At 39.3% G+C, this 23,468-nt stretch overlaps 1 protein-coding gene across 2 annotated transcripts in view; it reads right to left on the reverse strand.

Moving 5' to 3' along the window:
- LOC116700560 (roundabout homolog 2) overlaps nucleotides 1-23,468 on the reverse strand; it is an 83,954-nt gene that overhangs the window by 55,097 nt on the left and 5,389 nt on the right. The window lies entirely within an intron of this gene.

Here is a 23,468-nt window from a genome sequence, read left to right on the forward strand (position 1 = left end):
TATTTTTGACATTGTGTTTCGCAAGGAAGCTCTTATTTTGCAATTCAAAAAGTTCAATGGGAACGATCTAAAGGGACATTTTACAGTTTAAGGCTTTTTTTTTCACTGGCAATTTGTTCTACTTTTCACTGTTTTTTTTAACTTCAATAACTGCAACATCTTTCTAAAAATCAATGGCAAAAAAAGTCAATACTTGTGTTAAATAATTGTGATTTCAAAATTGATCAAAAATAATCATGATTATGATTTTTTTTCCCATAATCAAGCAGCCCTAGACATGCCGGTCATTGTATGACTTCTTTGATTCTTTGTTTGTGCAGGTAAAATTGAAGTTTATTTGATTAAAAAAAAAAGTAACTTACAAATACATTAATGAATAGGCTATATATTATTTTGCTGTGTTGGAGAAGGCAAGAGGCCACACGTTCTGTCATCACCTAACACAGCTCGACTGAGAGGGGTTCAACATCCAAGCCTCTCTTTTCAACTGCTGGCTGTGAGCTTCTGTAAAGCCTGCTATTTTTCATCATAAAAAAAACCCTCAGTGATGTAACTGTAATGAACCTTGATCCATGTCTCAAACTATGCTGTGTTTGGTCCTTAAAAATAAGGGAACTGGACCTGTTAAATCATTGAATTTTATACACATTTCCCTATATTTTGATACATGTTATGGACTAAAATGTAAATCATTAATTGTACTTTTTGCAACCACTGCACACACCAAAGTCACCTTTTATATTAAAGCCAGAAACTTCTGCATTAGTTATTAGAGAAGATTTAATGATACACACTTTCTGACAATATCTTAAGATGCATATCTGTCATTTGCCAGTTGAGAGGATTCTCTTCGCTTTGTTGTTCTGCTTTAGCTTTGCGGCTTTAATTAAAGTTCCTGTAAACTGTATTGTGAGGGAATCTGTTAACAGTGGAGGACAACGGCTGACTGGAAACCAATTTAAATTGTTGCCACCTACACAGATGCCTTTTAATTAGAAAGGACTTGTTAATTGTGGTGTTTTTGTTGTGGTTGAGGGAAAAAAAAAACATTTCAAGAATGCACTGTAATCTGCATAAAGGTCATCAGTTTTCAGTTTCAGTTCACAATCATAAGATGGCTGGGGATAGAAGAACTTACTGTGAGCCAGTAGGGGCAACATGATATCCTTTTGAGCTTATATGCTATTGATTTAGTGAGTGTCTGTAGGAGGTATTGCACTTTAGATGATAGTGACTTTGTTAGCCAAAACGTGTCATTTGCACCTGTAGTTTGTAGAAAAATGTCCTTCCCTCCAGTGCCAACTAACTTCAGGATTTGCAATTTTAGCAGTTTGTAGTCCTTTCTAATCCTTGGTAGTCCTTCCAAGAGAAACAGCACCTGCACGTACATGCGCCAATTTTCCTCCCAGGGATGGTATGATACCAGCAAGGTCTTACTGCCTGGACAACACAGTGATACAAGGGGAGTGGTGGCTGTTGAACGTGATCCAGACCAGCAAGACTGGGGGAGGGGAAAGCATGCAGGGAAAGGGAAGCGACAACTGTGGCTGGATCTGGCTTTGATGAGGAGGCATGAGAAGAGGGGCGGCTCAGTCTTGGAGGGAAGCAGGTGTGTGAGGAGGTGATAAGGAAGCTGTGGCAGGCACTACACTCACACACACACAAGCACACACATTACATGCAAACAAATAAACGTACTCTGCAAATACCACTTTCTGAAACCATTCACACAACTTCAACGCTAAACTTAAATGGCATCCCTTCAAATAACTGAGCTCGCACTGATGAAGTGCTTAACTCACCCCGTTTGCTCGCAGAGAATTATGGTTTGAGAAAAGAAAAATGAAAGAGCGGGATGAAGGTGATGAGAAGGGGAGCAATGGGTTGATTTAAGGAGCTAATATTGTGCTAAACACTTCTTTTCTAGGGGAGAGGATGTGGGTCTTAGTTAGTTCATACTGAAAGTGCTTGCATACATATACCACACACACATACATTAACGTGTAAGAGTTAAAGCGGCCCTGGGGAGTGCTTTGTGGCAATGTGTGGTACAGAACAGCAAAAAGTAATTTATGGATATGATTTTTCTTTGGCTGGCTTATTTCAGAATCCATTAAGATTAATTAAGTGTTGCTAAATGTGGTGCTATAGAGTTCAGATTTCAGATGCATTCTAATCATTAGCTCACAGTTTATTCAGCCAGCTTAACAGCTGCTAATAGCCTGAATGACGCCAGACCAGAGTGTTCTAATGGCTGGAGAACAGCAAGTACGCCTATTGGACGGGTGGACGGTGAATTTGTGATTAAGAACGTCTATTGCGCTGTTGATGTATAAACCATGAATGTAAATCTAAAACCATGCACACATCAACATGCACCTGTCAATGTGTGTTAATCAAATGCAGGGATAGAGCAAGTGAGACAGAAAGGAGGCAATTAGACACTCCATCATCAAATATTTGATTTGTTTGGCAGGAAGACTGCATTAAACAGGGAAGGAGACACAGCCAAGCATGCTCAGCCTACTTTGTTTCCACTGTTGTTTCAGATAGACTTTCCACACGCAATTAGCTCCAATCAGGGATTAATTGAGCTAACACAGAAGGAAAAGAGCGGTTTTTGGAATTGTTCTGCTTTAGCATTCGCCCTAAGTCAATTAACAAATAATTTCATTGATTGCCTGCATGTTCACTATAACCGTGCATGCATTTGTCAGAACACGTGTGTACATGTGTGTGTATGTTTGGATGTGTGTTAATATGCTTTAAATCTCTATCATCAATCTGCAGTTCCATGAAAACTGATATAACAAATACTGCAGATGAGGACTGTATAATATGGTGGAAAACTTCAGAACAAGAGAGTAGGAGGACATTTGAGTTGAGATTGCTATGTCAACTTACCACAGTAGGGGTTTCACCGGTCATTCAATGCATTATGGGAAGTGTCTTTGTACTGTACTGACGAGTATCTTGCAGTAGTAACAGACAGCCAACAAAGCTATGTTCCAACATATACAAAACAATAATAAAAAAGAATAATGTATTTGAGTGTGTTAAAGTAAGGATAACCAACACTGGAGTCTAAGCTTAAAGGATACTAAACAGAAATACAACCTCTGGTCTTTGAAACAGACGTCAGAATAGACAAGAGAGCTGTGCCTGATGGTATAAGACTGCTTGGATACGTTAAATAGCTACTAGTATGATCAAAAAATGCCTTAAAAAGTATTAGTTAAATCAGATCAGGCATTTCACTACACCAAGAGCAATGACTTAAATGATCTTAATAATACAATGTTCTGCATTGGAGATAACGAATTCAAAGATGCCTTCTTGGACTAAATTTGTCAAGCGCTAAGAAATATTTTGGTTATTTATAATAATCCCTTGTACTGAGCCTGGGCAAGCTTATAAATGAATCCATTTTAAGAACAGAACTAAATATTTACAAACCTTTCTCTTTTTGAGGCAGTCAACTAAGGACAATCTAGTAATAAAAAAACAAATAATGTAAATACTTAATGAAAACACAAATTAATTCCATAAAATATGCAAAACAGACAAGATAAATGTCCATACTTGATGGTGAAAAACCTCCTGTGTGGATGACTGCACAAGGAAGACCAGTGTTGTACAGAAGTTATCTGAGACAATCTGAACCAAGCTGGGAGAAGAGGAATGGCCTCTTTACAAGCACACTCACACACAAACCTGTACCCTGAATTTCAAATTATGTGAATTAGGAGTGTCCGTACCACTCAAGCCATCTCGTTTTCTGGGCATTCTGAGCATTTTATACTAGTCAAGTCAATTCATCAGTGGACTATGATTATGGTATGTTAATGTTGATAATGGGGATCTGTGCATCATGGTCACAGTGAGGGATCAGGCTGGCTGTGCTGTAAGCAGTGAGGAAATGTTGTGTCAAAGAAAAGAAGAAAAAAATGTAAAGAAAATGAAAAATGTAGTATAGAGGGTGACCATTACAGTAGATGGATAAGAAATAGTCCCCACATATCAAATAACATAAGCACTATCTAGAACTTGAATGGATTGTGACTGAAACTTATCGTCTATGTTTCTTTACACGAGTAGAAAGGTACAAAACACTGTATGCTGTGACTACCGTATGTCTTCTTAAGATCTGTATAATAATGTAGTTATCTTATGAATCTTTTTTTTCTATCTGACCAAAAGGTTATTTTTCCACTTTAATTACTTAGCTTATTGCTTTTGAATGATTTTTGAACAAAAAATGACAGAATCCAGTATAACCACAGCAACTAAAAACGTCATGTGCTTAACTTTCAAAAGAGCAACCCTGCTGTTTGCCTAGAATAATGAAAATATGGACTTTTTTTTTTTAGCCCTGATGTACAGAAAGAGATGCGCACACTTATCAAGATTAAGTTTTGTTTATAATGTCATTTTAGCTGGCAGAGGATTTCTTACAATGACACAGATACACTATACTTTATATATGTGGATATGTTGCTACATTTTACACTGACTGAACATAAAAGTTGGAGATCCACATTAATTTCCTTACATCTAAAATACAGATAGTGTACTGTACATGTACTGTACATTTAATTTAATTTACAATTCAAAAGCAGACAACTCACCTTAATCTTGAGACTAATATCTTTTTCCCCATTCCTTCCATTTAGCTATTGTCATTTTCCCCATTCAGTGAGCATTTTGGCTTAGCAAATTACATGAATGGAGTCATTTAGCTAACCCTTTCATCCATTTTCACCTCAACAAGTGGCACACCTAAAAAATACAAATTAATTATGTTAAAAGCCCCCCAAAAATGGTGTCCTTGTGTTTTTTCCATATCACTACATGCAAAAACTGCTTCTACACATGGATGCCATTAGGTCATGGGGGGTGGTGACGGGGCAGTGGGCAGTGGATATGACACATGCCTTTGGTTTGGTAGATCCGGGTTTGATTCCCACTGCGATACATCAACCAATGTGTCCCTGAGCAAGACACTAAACCCCTAGTTACTCCAGAGGTGTGCGATCTTTGATTGGACGAAAGCGTCAGCTAAATGACATGTAATGTAATTTTCAAAAAGTAGTAAAAAGCCATAGCTCTTGAACATCTGACTGGATATTAGTTAAGCAAGCTTGAGTGGACTGTCCCAAAGTTGAATAAGTATGATTGCAAATACTTCAGCTGATTATTCAAAAGAGACTTTTAATTCCAAATCAACAGAACAGGCAGCTCAAGTGTTAATACATTAATTGGCTTGCAATTGAAAGTGAACAGGTTTGATATCCAAAACACTTAAATACCTTTCCTATTCAGTAGTCCTTCAGCAAGCTCTTGTTAATAAGAACAAAGTCCAATTTCTCAGAATCATAACATAAGTGTTGAAATATGTAATTAATTCATTCATCCTTACTTCATAACAATTCAAATCACAGTATTTTACTCATACTACGTGGAAGACATGTTGTATTTGAAGACTAGTATTTGATTCATTTTAACTAGTGCTGTCAAACGATTAAAATATTGAATCGCGATTAATCACATTCATTTTTATCTATTCTAAGTGTCCCTTGATTTCTTTTTGTCCCATTATTTTTTCTCATTTTAATGCTCTCATCAACATGGAGAAGTTGATCGGCAAATGTTTTTTTTATTGAAAACAAAATTGGCATACAGCCTACTGTAGTGTTCAATTTAGCAAATAACATTCTCACTTGGAGCCAATAATCTTTCACACAATGTAACACTGTCCATCAATAAAAAGGTAAAAATAATACTTTGACGAGGGGGGGGGGGATTGGGACCAGATGTGTGCTTGGCCATCAAGTGGTATTTCAGACTGGACGTGCTGGGATGATAGCGCAGTTTACACAGACCACTTTGGTCTTGTCAATGGAACCATTTAGCAACTTTTAAAAAGTAAACTTTCCATTCAGAATCTAACTGGCGTCCATTTCAGCATCTCGCGCTCGACGTTGCTACTCTATGGCCGGCTCGGTGTGAGCGGCGTGCCCGTTGTTTTGTTTCCGGTCTAGCTAGATCCGGTGTGGTGTTGTAGTTTTTCTGACTAGTTGTTGCAACAGCATGTGAAAAAAACTAGGCCACGTTTGCTAGGCCAAAAATAACTTTAATCTTGTGATAAAAAAATGTACGTCATTAAAATGGATTTGCATTAATAACGTGTTTAACTGACAGCACTCATTTTCACATATCATGTCATATCAAACACATTAACACATCAAGCCAGGAAGTAGCCGTATGCACATCCAAACATATTTAGATGAGCAACACCACACAATCCATTATCTTGATTGGCTGTGTAAAAGCGGTCATGGAATGTTGCTGCAAAGAGAAGTTTTGCATTCACCTTGCATTCATTCAACTGCAATTATTTGGCACTCACCCCATTTCCACCTGGTATTAAAATCCGTCCTAAGGGATCAGATCACATTTGGACAGCTCAATATTATCAAACTACAATAGTTCACATCTGTCAGCAGAATGTGTCTTCAAATGCATTTTGAGTAACCATTTGCGATTGGAACTCACATTTCCCCGCTGTATATATATATATATATATAAATCGTCATGATCGAATTGTCATGTGTCCTCAATGGGTCCTGGGTGAATTCACACCTGTACGTTGAGCTGTCTACTTGCAATCAGATCACTCAGGACGGATTTTAATACCAGGTGGAAATTGGGTCTCAGTGTGGGAATATGTAGTCTATCGTGGCAAGCGGTATCATTGTACATGCAAAAACTATTAGATTAGATTACGTTTGGGCAATTCTTCAACAGCTTTCATAGTGTTGACTGTACGGTCTAAAATTACATATTACTTCTTAGATATTTCCATGAGAATTACTGTATTTACATCAGCTCCAACAGGACAGTGAGTAAGAGAGAGAAATAAAATGACTGTCACCCTTTTGTCATTGGTATTTGTGTAAGGTCTGTAAAATCACAACTAAAGCCTAGGGCTACAGCACCCACCATAAATTGCTTCATCTCTCAGCTAAAGGCAGTGTCTGTTGTTACCCAACAGGCAGAGGATGCGGGAAGGCAATACAAACTAACAACCTGATTGTTTTAGGGGCTTCATGACCCCATGTGACAACTGCTTTCCCACAAAGCGTCCATCATGGGAAATGATGAGGTGTATGTTTGTCTCTACTTTATATGCATTTCTGCAAACTGACAGAAAGCTGTCAGCTGTGGGGCTGGAGTGATTTTCCACCGGCATCCATGGAGAAAATCCTGGTTGCATTCAGAGCTGTCTAGCTTTTCTGGTGTGTAAGAGTGCTGGAGACAGGCATAGCAGGTTTAAGCAGATTAATTAGGGTATAGCAAAGACTGTGAAGAAATCCCTCTTCCATAGATGCTATATCCACTGACACAGCTTTGCATATACCGACAAGTCCCTGAACTGTGCACACTACCCTCCTCCAACTCTCTCATGCACACGCACAAACACACACACACACACACACACACAACACTGTTGGAGGGCAAAAAGTCTACCATGGCCCCCACTCATCCTCCCCCTCTAGGGTTAGTCCAATAATCATACCCCTCCCTCTTTCCCTGAATGTGTTTATCCTGCCTGTTTCCCTCTAACTCTGTTTTGCTTAGAACACATTTCCCCTTGTTAGCACACTTGCTAGGAAAATTCTATTCAATCTATTCTATTAGGGATGATTTTCTCTTCCTGTCTCTTCATCGGAACATGGTGTTCATGAGGTGAACAAAAAACAGACGGCGAAGGGATTAGATGCTGTGAAAGTGATGTGGTGTAACGTGTGTTGCTTAAGAGATATGGAAAGTAAACATTTAGACTGTAGATTTGAGATTATTTCACGTATTAGGTTTGATGAAGTCTAAGGTTTCTTAGACATGTATTAACAGTCAACTGAGAGACAAAAGTCTCAAATGATTATGTTTTTTCTGAGAAATTATTAGGGGGTAACACCAGTTAAAACACATCACAGTCTGTTGTGAAGTACATTGCAAAGTGCATTAACATGACTTGTGATTAGAAGAGAATACATTGGATGTCTACCACATAAGTGAAAATGAATCCCTCCAAACTCAGACCAAAACTTGTTATTCCTTCTCTACTTTCTGTGAACACCATTATCTTCCATCTTATCTCACTGCACTGATTGATATTGAAGAAAAGACAAGGGCAGAAAATAGAAGCACCCCCCCACCAACCTCCCTGAATCCTCATCACCATCATCATTTTCATCATTACATGAAATATGACCGAGAGCATAATCCCACAATGCCGTGCAAATGTCGACGTGAGTTAGCATCAAGAAGACACAAGAGATATGCATGCATCATCTGGCCAGGAGAACATCACTTGTGGGGAGACAGCCAGCGGCCCTAAGGAGGAGAAGCGGAGAGGAGGGGGAGAGATTGAAGAGGGAAGAATAAAGGAGAAGAGTAGAGAGACAGTAATAAAGGGTGCAGAACAATAAAAAGGAATTGAGAGGGAAGTGAAAAGAAAATGAGGTTCAATATTAGGGATGGAAAAAATGGCACCATGGCACATTCAGGGAAATAATACAGAGGCATAGACAGAAAATGGAGGCATAATATCCCAGCGCTGCATAATCTCCACAGATTCAAGCATAATGCATAATCTCCACAGGTTCAACAATACAACATGTGCCCTAATTCTGAGCCAATTACAAAGTGTGTGCCATTTGGTTGGTTTGCATGTGTACATGGGTATGGATTTGACTGGGAGGAGCTTGAATGTGGATTTGAGGTGGGTGTCTTTTGAAGGGTGCAGACAGCTGGGGTCCCCATGCATGCATCATCATTCCTTTTATATTCTCTAATGCCCTTCACTGACCAGATTAAAATCCAAATGACAAAAGGCTGGAAACATCTGTTCTGGAACACACTGTCCATCCCTCCTAATGCTGAGCTCTGTTGGTCACTCCTCAGTTCCAGTCCCCATGTGGACAACATCTGCAGCAATGGACTAGTGCACATTAACTACTGGAGCATGAGACCAAGCTAACCCAGTAACCATGAGAGCATCGTCCTTTACACAGGAACACAAGTGCTCTATAAAACAGCTTTCAGCATTGTTGCCTTTTGTATAATTAAAGGGATGGTACCTGTATTCCTTAAGCAAAACTTTACACTGTATGTATCCATTTAATTAAGCCAAATGTTATATGTGAATATCCAGTGCAGTGTTTAGCTCTTGAGGCATATAAATGTGGGATCAGTATTCTTGTCTCTTGCCATTATAAAGGGTTGCAGTGAGAAAAAAGTAAAAAGAGGAAATAGCAAAGTGTTGTGGCTCCTACAATCTACCAAATGCTGCTATTGAGCAACATCTACTTAGCCTTGTTGTGTCTGCTTAACATTTACACTCAATTCAGCCTACAATAACCCTTTTCCTGCCATATATAGCAGCCACGCAAGTCTCCTATGAGACTGAAAAAACACTGGTAGTTAAGGAAAGAGCCTTCATGTCTTTGGCAAAAGAAATGTTTCGCTTCAACAACACATGCAATTACACGGCATGCCATCTTTTTTCGTTAACTTGTGTAAAGTGTCTTTAAGTATGAAGTTAAGCCAGTATAGGCGCTGTAGCTCAAAGACATGTGCTTTCTATCAATTATAATTTAGATAAGGGATTTTTACAGCCGCAGAGAAGGACTTAAGAGTCCTCAGAGCATCCAGCAAATGGAACATTGTAGCAGTGCACAAATCCGCCCAACCTAAATGGGTTTGTACATTTTACAAATATTAAGTAAATATCTAAATCATGGGTGAAAGATAAGTCTGTTCATAGAGAAAATAAAAGGACACTAAATTACACGTTTGAATGTAGGGGATGAGGCGGTAATCTAGGGAGGGCAGTGGTAAGGGACTATTCAAGATGCTTATTGAGAAGGATGTGATGTCAGAAAAGGCAGGACTATGATAGAAAATGAGACATCAGAACAGACTATTTGGTGTGAAGGACAGAAAGTAAAGACATGCAGTGCAGGGTGGTTAACAGATCAGATTTGCTGTCTTGTTTCAATTACAACAGTGGAGAATGAATTGACACACATCAGGGTGCAGCACTTGGTATAAAAGGCAATGACAGGCCATGGAACAATGCTCACTTCATCTTGTATGGAGCATTTCTTCATGAAATAACCTAACCCAGGTAAAAAAGCACACGGAAACATGCTTAAGTGTGTGGGCTTTGGGGGTTGGATAAAAGAAAGACACTACGTTCGGTGGATTTCATAAATTAATCAAGCTTCCGGATATTCTCTTTCCTTTTTACTCACTGAGGTGTATACTGGGGAAGTCTGATGTAATCTTTTTTGCTGCCCTGGCCCTGGTACTCTCCACTTTTTGTGAATTGAAGGATACGATGGCTAGAGTTGTTGACAATTTATTTCGCAAACAGATGTGATGGAGGTGAATGGGCAAACGGAAGTCTGGAAGGTGACACTTAGCAGATATAACAGCACGTTGGCCTAGATTGGTGGGATGTTGGGTAGACCACATGAATAATAAACCAACTACAGAGTCCCTCTTGCTGGCTTGTGATGTTCTTCACTCTCATCACCCCCACTAGTCTGGAGACCACTGAAGGGAGTGGGTAGGCTTACTCAAATAAGTGGTATTACACCATGAAAAGACACGATATTTCAACACAAACACTTACCTCCAGTCCAGCTTACTTTACCAGAAAAGAATGACGATACTACTATATAATTATACTGCTTGTGAATGTACCAATGTAACTGGGAGTTTTCTTTTTCATCAGAAGCAAATCTGCCTGAAGGTGTCCTTTTACCAAGACAAGTCTTAATGTTGAGATTGCACATCAATCACTGCGCAGCAACAATTATTATGAACCATTAATATTTTGCTGAGAGACACATGACTTAGCTTTGTCACAGTCCGATGCACACACAACAACACACACAAGTAAAGACTCTCATGCCACAAACATACATGTTTAAATATTACTAATGTGATTTTACTTATTTAAATTTTTATTACCCCTTCTGTTCATCCTAATATCCATAAATAACTTTGTGTGTCGGTTATAAAACATGACTGAATGTAGCTTTCAGAAAACAGAAGTCTACACGCATCTGCATCCTCCCATTGATGACAGCAGCAATAAGTTACAGCTGTATCTGTAATAGCGTGAAGGCCTCATTCAAGGCCTGCTAATGGAGTAGCTTAAGCCAGCGCCAACTCATCTAAAAGGAGATGTATGGCCATATTTCATATTCAAATGCTGAAACACGACCACACTGAATTATAGCCAATAATGCACTGTCTATGGCATCACAATATACCACCTTGAAAGGTAGACAGCGGAGTGTAATGAATCATTTTGTGATCGGTCATATTTGAAAATGGATTGTGTCGTACGGTCGTTGCCAAGTCACAGCCCAAATGTGTATGCACACGAAATAAAATGATAATAATGTTTCTGTATTTGTAGCACATAGTTGGATGTAAATATATCAGGTATGCTTCTGACAGAGAGAATGCTATTTTATTGTTTGTATTAAAATATATTTCTGGATGCATATCTAGCACATTGTCTTCTCTTGGACTAGTGAAACTTCAAGGCTACTCTGACATGTTTTTCTTCTCGCTGTAAAAGAAGCACTGTCTGTCAGATAGGAATGGAGTAGCTGGCAGCTGAACCCTTTCACGCTGTTTTGCTGGAGGATTTTCAATCTGTGAGCAGGACACCTCGGGCAGGCAGGGATATTTGGTTTATTCATAACGGGATTCCTCAGTCACAAACTATGACGGGTGCATGGAAGTAGCTTGACCTGATCTGACCTTTACCAGAGTTTTGCCAGTGACTTCCTGAACACAGCCACTGTTATACTAGTGGATGGCACAGACTGTTGCCGCCATTAGACTGGACTTTAAAGTGAATACAGTCTAGTCTAGTTTCTGCCATGCACCTTTGAATTAATTACCTTTTGGGGCGGCCTCTAGCTCACCCACTAAGAGCGTGCACCCCATGTAGGCTGAGGTCTTTGCAGCGGCCCGAATTCCAATCCGACCTGTGGCCCTTTGCTGCGTGTCATCCCCCATCTCTCTCCCACCTTTCCTGTCTATCCACTATCACTCTGAAATAAAGGGAAAAAGACCCGAAAAAATAATCTTAAAAAAAAAAAGAATTAATGACCTTTCATCAGGCAACACAATACTACGGTCTTAGTTATGTATTTTCTTTTGAATGGATTCCAACAATAGCACTAACTTGATTAGGCGTTTAATAAAATAGCATATCCAGGAAGGTTTAATCATTTATATAAGGGTATATAACTTTTTAAAAAAATCAAGTCAACCAAGCACAAATTATATCATTTAATTCTATTTTTTGTTCTACAGTAATATACTATTTTTTATTGAGTCAGCACTCTAGTTTTTGGCATGGAAAAGAAATGCTGATTTGACTAATAATATCTTTTGTCCAAATTTTCCTTACATGGGGGAAGATATGTAATGGTGATATGGTTTACTATTGAAATAGAAATTAAAATGCAGAATGTGCATTACTTGAAGGGGAGATGTTGATTAAGGAGAAGTATTATAGAGAAATAGGAAAAGTGGTAGTGCCCAATGGAGATGATTTAAATGCAAGCCAAATACAAATTCCTAGTGCCGAGGCATTACCACACATTTTAATTGAAGTCAGATAATTACATTCAAGAGAATCACATAACCACCTAAAAGCATTTACCAGGGTTTAATAGACACTAGGTGGCTACTTTATTAGGTACACCTGTCAATCTAATTTAAGACAATACAGCCCTGCAGTCACATATGTCTTTACAAAGCTCATAATGTTCAATTTTGCTGACATTCTGAGAAATGTGTATTATTTGTTTCTTATTGAGGTCATGGTTAAATGTGTTGTTCTGTAAAGTATTATACTGAGAGTTGTTGCTATATAACATATTGGATTGTATCTTGAATTTATGCATACATACAGCTGCTTCTTAAGAGAATTAGAGAGGTACAACAAACTTTAACATGGTAAATGCAGTAAACATGCTTCTTCACACCAGGCATATGTTTCTTCCAACCAACTGTAAGAAAGTGCACCAGAGCTCTTAAAGGTGTTTGCATGGTCCAATTAACACCAGATGCTAGCCCTTAGCTAACTTACCGAACCTCGTAATGCACAGACCTCCAAGGAGTGAGCATGGTCCAGTTAGCACCAGATGCTAGCCCCTTATCTCACCATCTTCAGCCAAAAAATATGCATACATTAGTTACACTTGCCTGCTCTGGCCACCTCAACATTTGCACTGTTATAAGCATTAGACCACCTTAAAGTAGAAATTCTATATCTACTATAGTTTCAAAGCAGTATTAAACTAAGTGGTATTGTTTCATTATCGTCTTACACTGGCAAATGTTGAGCTATTAAAATACTGTATGGCCGGCACATCAGCCACATATACAATTATAATCAACCACTACACAGGACAGGAATTATAGAACGTATGCACAAAATGCAAAACGTCCATTGGGATTCTATTGCAGTATTTAAAATGGAGTGAGAACACAGATGGTAATCAACTGTACATTATCATTATACATCTGACATCCTGTGTGACCCCACTGAAAGCAACAACCCATTGTCCTAGGACCTGACCACTCCAACCTTCAAAAAACTTTTACCTCAACCTGGCAGACAGTGTCAAATTAATCAGTAGCAAATGCTGGCAATTGACATCAATCATCATAAGATCAATCCCAATAGAATACATTATAATAGGATTAATATTAATGTGAATGCTGTTTTTTAATACATTTTAACCTGTAATTTATTTTTGAAATCATGCATTCCCAAGATTTTCAGCACTGGATGACACATTTTATTCATTTTGTCCGTTTCTTCTGTGTTTTGTGTGATTCTGAATGATGATTCTGAATAAAGTGCCCTGAGTTGGAAAAACTTCCAACCCTGAATAGATAAACGCTCTTCAGCTTTTTCTGTGCCGCCTAATCTTAAAAGCTCAGGGGGTGTTCTTCCCTATTGCACGGTCAACAACAGAAAGGGAGAAAAAATGCAGTAGTGCCTATTACTGAGCACCCGGAGCAACAGTATCTGATTAAACGGACAAAACTTGCAGCGACATAAACAACACACATCAAGCTAAGAGGAACATTAGTGGGGCACTTGAACCTTCGGGTAATTTTTTTAGATTTGTGTTCCAGTTACTGCTGTATTTACGATTTCCTTAACATAACTGCTGTAAATAGTTATGTGTAGCTCACTGGCACACAAGACACTGATATCAGATTATGTGCTGCCCAGCAACATGCCACCACTGCAATCCCTCAATTTGATTGGGATCAGCGATATAGGAGCTATCACCACCTAACTCCTAATTTCCACCGGTTGCGGAACGTATGAGGATCCGCTCCAGAGAGGTGGCGGAGTCATTAGGTTTCCATTAAATTCTATGTGTGTATTTAGAACGACTGCGTCCCAACTCCGTCCCAGCTCCGGCGATCCACAGCCATCCGGAGCAGATACGCAGAGCTTCTATTTTTTGCCGGAGAGCTCCGCTGAAATTCAGCACATGGCAGATACTGCGGGACTGGAAGTCGAGCACACAAACAAAATAAAACATCTGGTTAACTTTCAAAATAAAATGGGCCATGCTCACGGTGGATATTTCCCTGCACTACACCTTAAAAACACAACACAGAGTTGTTTCCCCTCTATTCCTCTGGATGAAAACCATCTGTTGTTGGTTTTGTGGTTCTATTCTATGTGAATTCTTGAGATCTCGTGGGTCCTCAAAACTTCAGCTGTCAGTCATGGGGGCAGCCGTTCCGCAAAAAATCCGCACCTGCTGGATGTTGACGGACGGCGGAGCACGGAGCCAACACGCAGCGGAGCCGATCCGCAGACGTTCTGCAACCGGCGGAAATTAGGAGTAAGGCTTTTAAAGAACAATGCTCTTGTTGGTATTTTGACAGCTTTACCCATCTTAGTTCTATCTGTGCTAGACTGAGTACTCTTTTACCACAAACCCAACTAGACACCCATCATTCACAGCATAGGCAATGGTAATATATTCATCTCAATATTTTTTTCCATTTGTATACATAGGGCCCTATCTTGCACCCGGCAGAGCGCGGCGCAAAGTGTCTTTGCTATTTCTGGACACTCCAGCGCCCATGTCATTCAAATAGCAAATGCACCTGCACCCATATTTGCGTCCATGGGCGTGCTTACAGGAAGGTGTGTTCAAGTGAATTTTTGCAGTATTGCTATCTTGAGGCAGCAGGAAATGATTGCATCATTGACCAACAAAAACCTGGTCTAAAGTCAATGGTGTTATTTTAACAACAAATTAGTAAAATGCCCCAAGGCTTATGCACAGCGCGTGCACACAATGCTTGGCACATGCAAGCACACACACACACACACACACACACGTAAGCGCAGCAGCAAACAAAAGATTACAAATAAAAATATGACGGTGCTAATCCGCCATCATATTAGCAATGCACCATGGCACAAATGATCCTGTCTTTTGAAGGGAATGGGAGATGACACTCTGATTGGTATATTGCATGTTGCGCCCAAAACACACCTACGAATTAATGAAGACACGGAGTACAACCATGCGCCAGGCGCACGGACCCTTCTGTCCGCTGTTGAACTAGCAAAAGTGGATTTAGACACGCCCTAAACGTTCCTGCGCCAAGCGCTTCATGCCTTGCACTCAGATCGTTAAAATAGGGCCCACTATCTATATGCTTTACCTAATTATGGAGGTTGAAGCTCCTTCATACACTACTGAAGATATCATCATAGAAAAATCAGAACAAAAAACATACATAACATTTTTAACATTTTAGATGCTCTTCCATGTGTCACACACAGTATGAAAATGATTCAACATGTAGTGAAACGGCAGAGTGTGATTTCCCCCCCAACCCCTCCCCCTCAGTGCATTTGGTTTATCAGAACACATTGACCAAAGCAGAACACCACAGAAGACAACATGAACTAATTCTTCTGTTGCATTGTGTCAAAATGATGAATTCACCTTTAGTCAATGAATGTATATATTATAGGAAAAAGATAAGAAGAATAAAATGAGAACCCAAACTTATCCCTAACACCTGAGAGAAAGCTGAGAAAGATCAGTTCTGATCAGCTGGTTCCACAAAACTTTGTACTCCGCACAGGCTTAATGAGAGCAGGCAGAGGAAGGGGATAAGTACACAGGAGTGCTGTCGGACTGGCAACAGATGGTGCAATGTGGCCAATCTATCTACTCACAGAAAACATTGACAGTCTGCCTGGAAACACACAGGGCTGGCAGGTACTAACTATGGATGCTGTCAATGAGTGAAATGCATGATTGATGGCAACTTGCCACTTTCCAAAACATCAGAGAGTACCTCCCAACAGAAACCCTTACTATAAGTGGTGTGCTACATTTTCAGAATCCCACCACTAGTGCTAACTAGTTAATTAATAATATTAATGGCTGAAAACAACCTCATTTCCGGTATCACATCAAAAATCCCGACCAGAACCCAAGCCTGACCAAACATAATTTCCAATCCACGTCCACACGTGGTGTATACCAGGATTAAAGGAAAACTATATTTTTCTTTTTAGCTTAATTTACCTTAAATGAAACAGCTTTGGAGTCATTGGAATGGTTATATGACTTTTTTAAGTTGAATGGTGGTCGTCTCGCTCCCCCCTAGAGCCTGTGAGCGGAAAAAAACATCCTTGCAACTTTCGTCTGGCGAGCCGCCAGCCTCAGCACCACGAAGTTTTGTGTGATATCAGGTCTCTCGTTGTAACTAATTCCTTCACAGCACTGCACACATACGGCCATTCAGGAACCGGCTAACAAGGTAGCAATGGAGTTTTTCACACTTTAGTCCTGGCTTAGACAGCAAAAAAAAAGCAGAAATCTATCTATCATTGTAGGAGGAACAGAGAAAGAAGAAACGGCAGACTGACCGGGCAAGGAGACAGACACAAGTTAACATAGGAGCTGCCAAATATCTATTCCGAAGCAGTAGGGGGGGCTCTATAGAGAAACCTGCGAGCAAAAAGCTGCATAGCGCCCCTTTAAAGCAAAAGAATGTGAAAGGTGAAAATATAAATGATTCCTTCCATGCCATGCACTTTGGGAGAAAATGCTATTTCATGCCTGGAGGAAGCATAGCTTTGACTTTCAAATCATGCCAATTAGGCTAATGTTGTTTACTGTGTAGTCTACAGCAATGAATGGCTCAAAGGAATGCCCATCACTGAAGAGAAGACAGTGACAAGGAAGCAGAGAATGAGGATGTGGATGATTTGTTAACAAGAGTCACAACACAAGCTGGGGTCAAATTGAAATAACTTTATGGCCTAAATTGAATAATGTTAATAATAACATTCGAAATTCACAATTAGCTTATTCAGTTGGTTATTTTGCAATGTCGATGCAATGTTTTTTGCAGTACAAAAAATACACATCACACACAAGTTATTTCTAATGACTAGATAAGCATGGGACAGATGGAATGGTATTGCCATCCCTCTCGATGTATAGCTTCAAAGCAAAAGTCATCATTAAATGCTAAAATGCTCTTACACATTTAAAAAGATTTAGTGACTAGGTTCTCATATAGGTGGGAATGAGTGATCAACTGTTGGTTCCCCCAATTGTGAGCACTACTATCCAGAGATGCTTTTTAAGAATTACAGATAGATTTGTGAGTGACAACATTCTCATGTTTCCAATCACAGCTTGCATTTTGCATATTTGTTGAAACAGGTCACTGGTCTCTAGTCCTGCTAATGTGCTAACTAATCTAATCAGTTAACCTGTTTTTAGCTATTATTAGCTAACAGGTATGTATAACATATTCACATAGCAGACTGTAATTTTAAGTTGGAGGTGACCATGGAAAATTGAAGCGAGAAACGTTGCTGGTAGCAGAATGCAGCTGCAGCTGAATAACACTGACTAAAGGTCAGAATGAAAGTCGTCATCATTCTAACAGGAGAAGGAGACATTCTCCTGTTAGAATGATGTGTTTCGGCATTTCAAAAACATCAACAGAGTGGTCAATTGTCTCAAGAGATACAATCTACTTGATGGCATCAAAACATCAGTTTCAGTAGTCAGAACCTTAGGGTAGAAAGGATTAGTTTACCCTAAATACAAAAGACAATACAAAACCAAAACAAACTCATTTATCCCTATTTAAGTGCCCATATTATGAAAGAAAATCCCCTTTTCTGGGATTATGGGTTTTATTTTGTGTCTCTGGTGCTTCAACACACATACAAACTTGAAAAAAACTATCCATGCTGTTTTGACTGAGATACAGGTTTCTGAATGTCCTCTGCCTTCAGTCTGGGGTGAGCTGCTCAAAATCTGCACGGCTTTCTACGTCACTAGCCGAGACGAGGTGGCTAACCGTAGCGTGCTAGCTTGTTCTCAATGGAAAAACACTGCTACAACACACACTAGTTCACCATAATCTACAAAAGAACTACTTTCATGTCCCTGTTCTGCAGGTATGCCACAAGTGTCCCTGGTTTAGAAGAAGTCTCCTAGATAATCCTGCCTTGTACTGACCAAAGTTAGAGAAAGAGTTATCTAGCTGGTCAGATCTTCCCTAGCTACTGATCATGTAAGACTCCCAACAAAGATAGTAGAGAAATGAGATGTCTCACTCTGTAGCTAAAACAGAGACCCAAACACACAGGGTGGAAACAGGATCTGCAGCAATGTGCAGTACAACAAAAATATGGTGTTTTTTAAAAATGAAACCACGTAAACCTATTGTGGTACAACCTTAAAATACAATTACGAACCTGAAAATGAGCATAATATGGGCGCTTTAATATCAAACCATGCTTATAGTTTCAGCTATGCTAGCATCATGTCCACGTCTGTCTGTCGGTTGGTCTATATCATCATCATATCATGGATGGCCATGACGGACATTTAGAATGAAACCTAAAGACTTTAGGGAACCCTGAATTTTCTTCTAGCGCCACCTGCAGGTCACAATCTGGTACAAACATCCATCTTGTGTCATCATAAGGTCAACATGTAAATGTTTATAGCTAAATGTGTTTTCCATTCACCTCGGCTGTATTTAGTGCTAAGCAGCAACTGTTGACATAATACCATGTTAAACTAAAATGGTAAACAGGGCTCCCTGTTGAGTTTCGTGTTACTATGTTAAGACTGACCATTATCCATAAAATATAGTTTGGTATTGTCCCAATTTTTTGTGTGTGTCTTATAGTTAAGGTAAAGGACACACAAAGTTTAAACTCGTGGCAGTATATCTGACCTGTGTCCTTATAGATTTCAGACAGTGTTAGTGAAAGGAAACTTTGCCTATATAAAGACAGCTCAGTGGAACCAGTTAGACCCGCAAATTAAAGTCATTTCTACCCTGAACTCTTTCAAAAAGAGAGTCAGGCCTGGTTACTAGAAAGGGTTGTGGAATAGAACAACAGGCAAGATTTTTATTTTTATTTATTTAAGAAAAATGATTTTATCTCGTGTCAGTGTTTATCACAAGCTCTGTAAGTGTCTTGTCTTGTCCTGACGTGTTAAGGGCCACAATGGAAATAAGTCCTGGAGTTTATTGTGTTTTTATCCTTGAATATATTTGATGTATTTTTTATGTCCAAGGCATTTTTTATGCAATTAAATAAATCAAATCAAATCAAAATGGTTATATTATACTAGCTACAATCAAGTTAGCATTTTTGATGTTAACATTTATCTCAAAGCACTGCTGTGTCTAAGTACAGCCTCACAGAGCGCTAGCGTGGCTACAGACTTAGTGTGTGTCGTTGGATTTGATTCGGCCAGGTTCTAGATATTTCCTTCCGCCAATCGCGACACTTACGCCTACGTCTGCTGGGTTAGGCTCAAACTCAAAATTGCGTTGCCTCCCTCTGCATGGGCAAGCACTAGTAGCTTTCAAAACAACATGTGTATCAAATTATTTAATAAATGCTCCTTTATATAGATCTTGGCTCAGAATCTCCAACTGTACCTCAGAGAAAAAATCTCAGGCTTTAATTTCCCTCCTACTAGATTTTCAAATAAATGTGGAGCGTGTTAAATCTCTCATTAAAATAATCACCACAGCGTACTGAAAAACACACTAGATTTATCTAGCATTGATTAGTTTGTTGGCTGCCCATAACTGGAAGGATTTAAATTGATGATAGTCTGGCTGAGTAACTATACTTCTAATTCACTTAGCACAGTCAAACAGAGGGGGGGGACTCATCTTGCTCTCGAGTTTTGTACTAATGAACACCCTTGCATCCGCCGCCCTTCCACCCACACCTCCCATCAACACATCACTGTTTATGTCTTTCTGTCCCTTCTTAATAGTTTGCGGGAGCTGTTCTAATTCCATCAACAGCCACTCACTCTGATGATTAGTGCCAGTCCACTGGTGGCCTGGAGGTCGCACAGTTGTTTGTTGACGTTCCTCTGAAGTAGTGCTCAGCTGCAGCGTCTGAATAAACCGACTAAAAATGTGAAATGTGTGATTGTACACATTGACAGCAGGTGACAGTTGATTATTAAAATTGCATACTTGGATGTGAGAAACAACTGACGTGCTGCAACAGTACAAGAAACACAATGGAGTCTTGTTTATGAAGCAAAAAAGACTGTCTGTCTAATAATAAACAGACATGGCCTCATGGCTGATGTTATCATTTGTGTCAAATATGCACCCAATGGTACAGGAAATAGAATTTCAACAAGGGTGAGAATCGTCCAGATTTGTGCCCAGTGATGGTCTATCAACCGAGGCAGTGCATGTTCCCTTAGTGGCCGTGGATCAAATTTGCTACTCTCCAGGGTCCTTCTTTTTCCGCTTTCTTTTTTACAGTCTGACAAAATTCTTATGTTAGGTTGGATCAGTCATTTTCAACTAAAGCAAGGTGTGTATTACATGTGCAAAGCACTTCCCCTGTAAATACACCCTTCTAGAAAATATCTACAGTATGCTTCAAGATTTAGCACAGATGAAACATCCATGCAGATGTATATTTGTACTGTGTTAATAGACATTACAGTTGTATTGAAGTGAGCCTGAATTTAGACGATTAGGCACAACAAGAACAAGCGTAACTCAAACATCTAACAAATACGTTAATGAGTAAAAAAGCAAATAGAGAGGAAAGAAATACAGGATGATGAAAACATAAATGTCTTCAAATTTAAGGAAAACTGACATGGGGTATTTTTTCTGCTTTTTTGAAGTTTCTGCTGGGTAAGACATGCAGTAAGATTCTGCAAGGTTACTGTCTATTGATTATTTGTCAGAAACTCTACTGTGCAATAAAATAAAAACAACTGTGTAGAAGTAAGTGTTTTTTATTAAGGACTGGTTAAGTTATAAGACAAACAGCTGTTATGAGGTATACAATTTTGTTTTTGCCAGGCTGCCAGATTTCTGAAATATGTATATACATAATTTACATATTTCAAGCTTTGCTACCATCTTAAACAGTTGAAGTGTTTTCTATCACATGGAATGAATAATTCCTCTTCAGATTTCAGTCACACTGAAGCTCATAAAATGCATGACGAACCAATAAAATTGAGCTTGTACAGCACAAATGTACTCAGGGGAGTAGCCCCCCCCCCTCCCTTAAGTTAGCTACATTTTCTAAGCCACTGGTTGAGATGCAATGCTACAACCTATTAGAAAATTTGAGGATGTGTGTGGACTCTCAGGAAACATTTTGAGCTAGGCTCACTGTCAGAGCATCCCCACAGCACTTTCATCTACCCGCTTGCTCCCACCCGCAGCACTGCATGACAACTTTGGCTGCAGCAATACTGGCAGGATCCTGCAGCCCCTGAAGGAGTCATGCGATTATGCATACCCATAGCCATGTTGTTCTGAGTTACACAAAGAAGACTAGAGGCTGCCTTGGACATACTGTGTGTTTTTTTTTATTTAAGAGAAGCTCCAGTAAAAAACAGCCTATTGACATTGTCTGCACAAGAGGAGACAACATAGGACAAAATGGGTTAGTGTCTGTTATTTCGGCTGGCAAGCAAGACTGAGATAACTTCATTTGTGGATGAAGTCGTGGGTAAGACGTCTGGATGTAGCTTCTACAATGAAGTGCACATCAAAATACATGGGGTTAGAAAACCACCCATGGCAAATGTGATTTAAATTTGACTGCTAAATTGCAAAGCCTACACAGTCATTATGTTGCCATCCAGCTTTAAAGGAGACCTGACAATCAGGCAATTGAGAATCCCCAAGTAGCCCAACAGAAAGTACTTGACATGTAATGTGCACTGGAAATTGAGTATTTAGATCTGTGGTGGGTCCGCATGGTCATATAGGAACCAGGGGAAACAGAGACTTATTGACGTATGAGGTGCACTCCACCGTGAATACACTTATCCCTCAGTCCGCATTTATTAAGACGGTACTGCTCCCATATATATAGAAAAATACATACACATTCATGAAGACAAGGCGAGGCTTCAAGAATGATTCAATAGTCTACAATACAGTATTCATGACAGCTGCTGGATGGATAGATAGATAGATAGATATATCGATAGATAGAGATACTTTATCTATCCCAAAAGATAATATACTGTAAATAATGTATATGTGTATTCCTGATATTTAGATTTAGCTCCTGTATGTTTGGTACTTAATATCTGCAACAATATTTTGTTATTTTACCCCCCATACAATGTGTGTTGCTGATACATCAATACCTCTCTTCCAACAATAGAAGAAAAAAAAGTGATTAGCCAATCATAATTGCAGCTCCTATGCTTACAACAATTAACTCAGAAAATGAATTCAGAATGCCTGTTTGAGCTGCGAAATAAAAATGAGCTTTATTGTATTTAAGTAAAACCAGAAAATCCCCACAAAATCACTCTCACACAGTCTTTGTGTTCATAAAGTCGGCCTCTATTCAGTCAAGGGAATCAGTGAAGCGGCTATAACATTTGTCTCTTGACACTATAACGACAGTTTTGGGTCTCTGGTTTCTTTATGAGAGAGAGTTAGTCACTATGTTGAAACACAACTGCAGTGTTCAAGATGTGCAATGCAAATGTGAAAAACCATTCAGTGTAGGTTATGATTACAGTGGGACAGGGATACTGTTAATATAACTTTAGCACTAGATAGTAATCCACTAAAATATCCAACACCAAAATGTCTCATTTCTTTACATAAAAGCCAATGCTGTATCCAGTAAAACGACATACACACACACACACACATTCCTATTTACCCAGCATCTCCTTAAGCATTAATATTTCCAGGACAGTTCCCCACTATTGATTTGAGAGAAAGGAGATGAAACAGCACCAGTAAAAGAAGACGATAGAAATACAAGTGTCTAATGTGGAAAAGGCAAT

This window comes from Etheostoma spectabile, chromosome 13 (genome assembly GCF_008692095.1).
Source record: "Etheostoma spectabile isolate EspeVRDwgs_2016 chromosome 13, UIUC_Espe_1.0, whole genome shotgun sequence".
Taxonomy (NCBI): domain Eukaryota; kingdom Metazoa; phylum Chordata; class Actinopteri; order Perciformes; family Percidae; genus Etheostoma; species Etheostoma spectabile.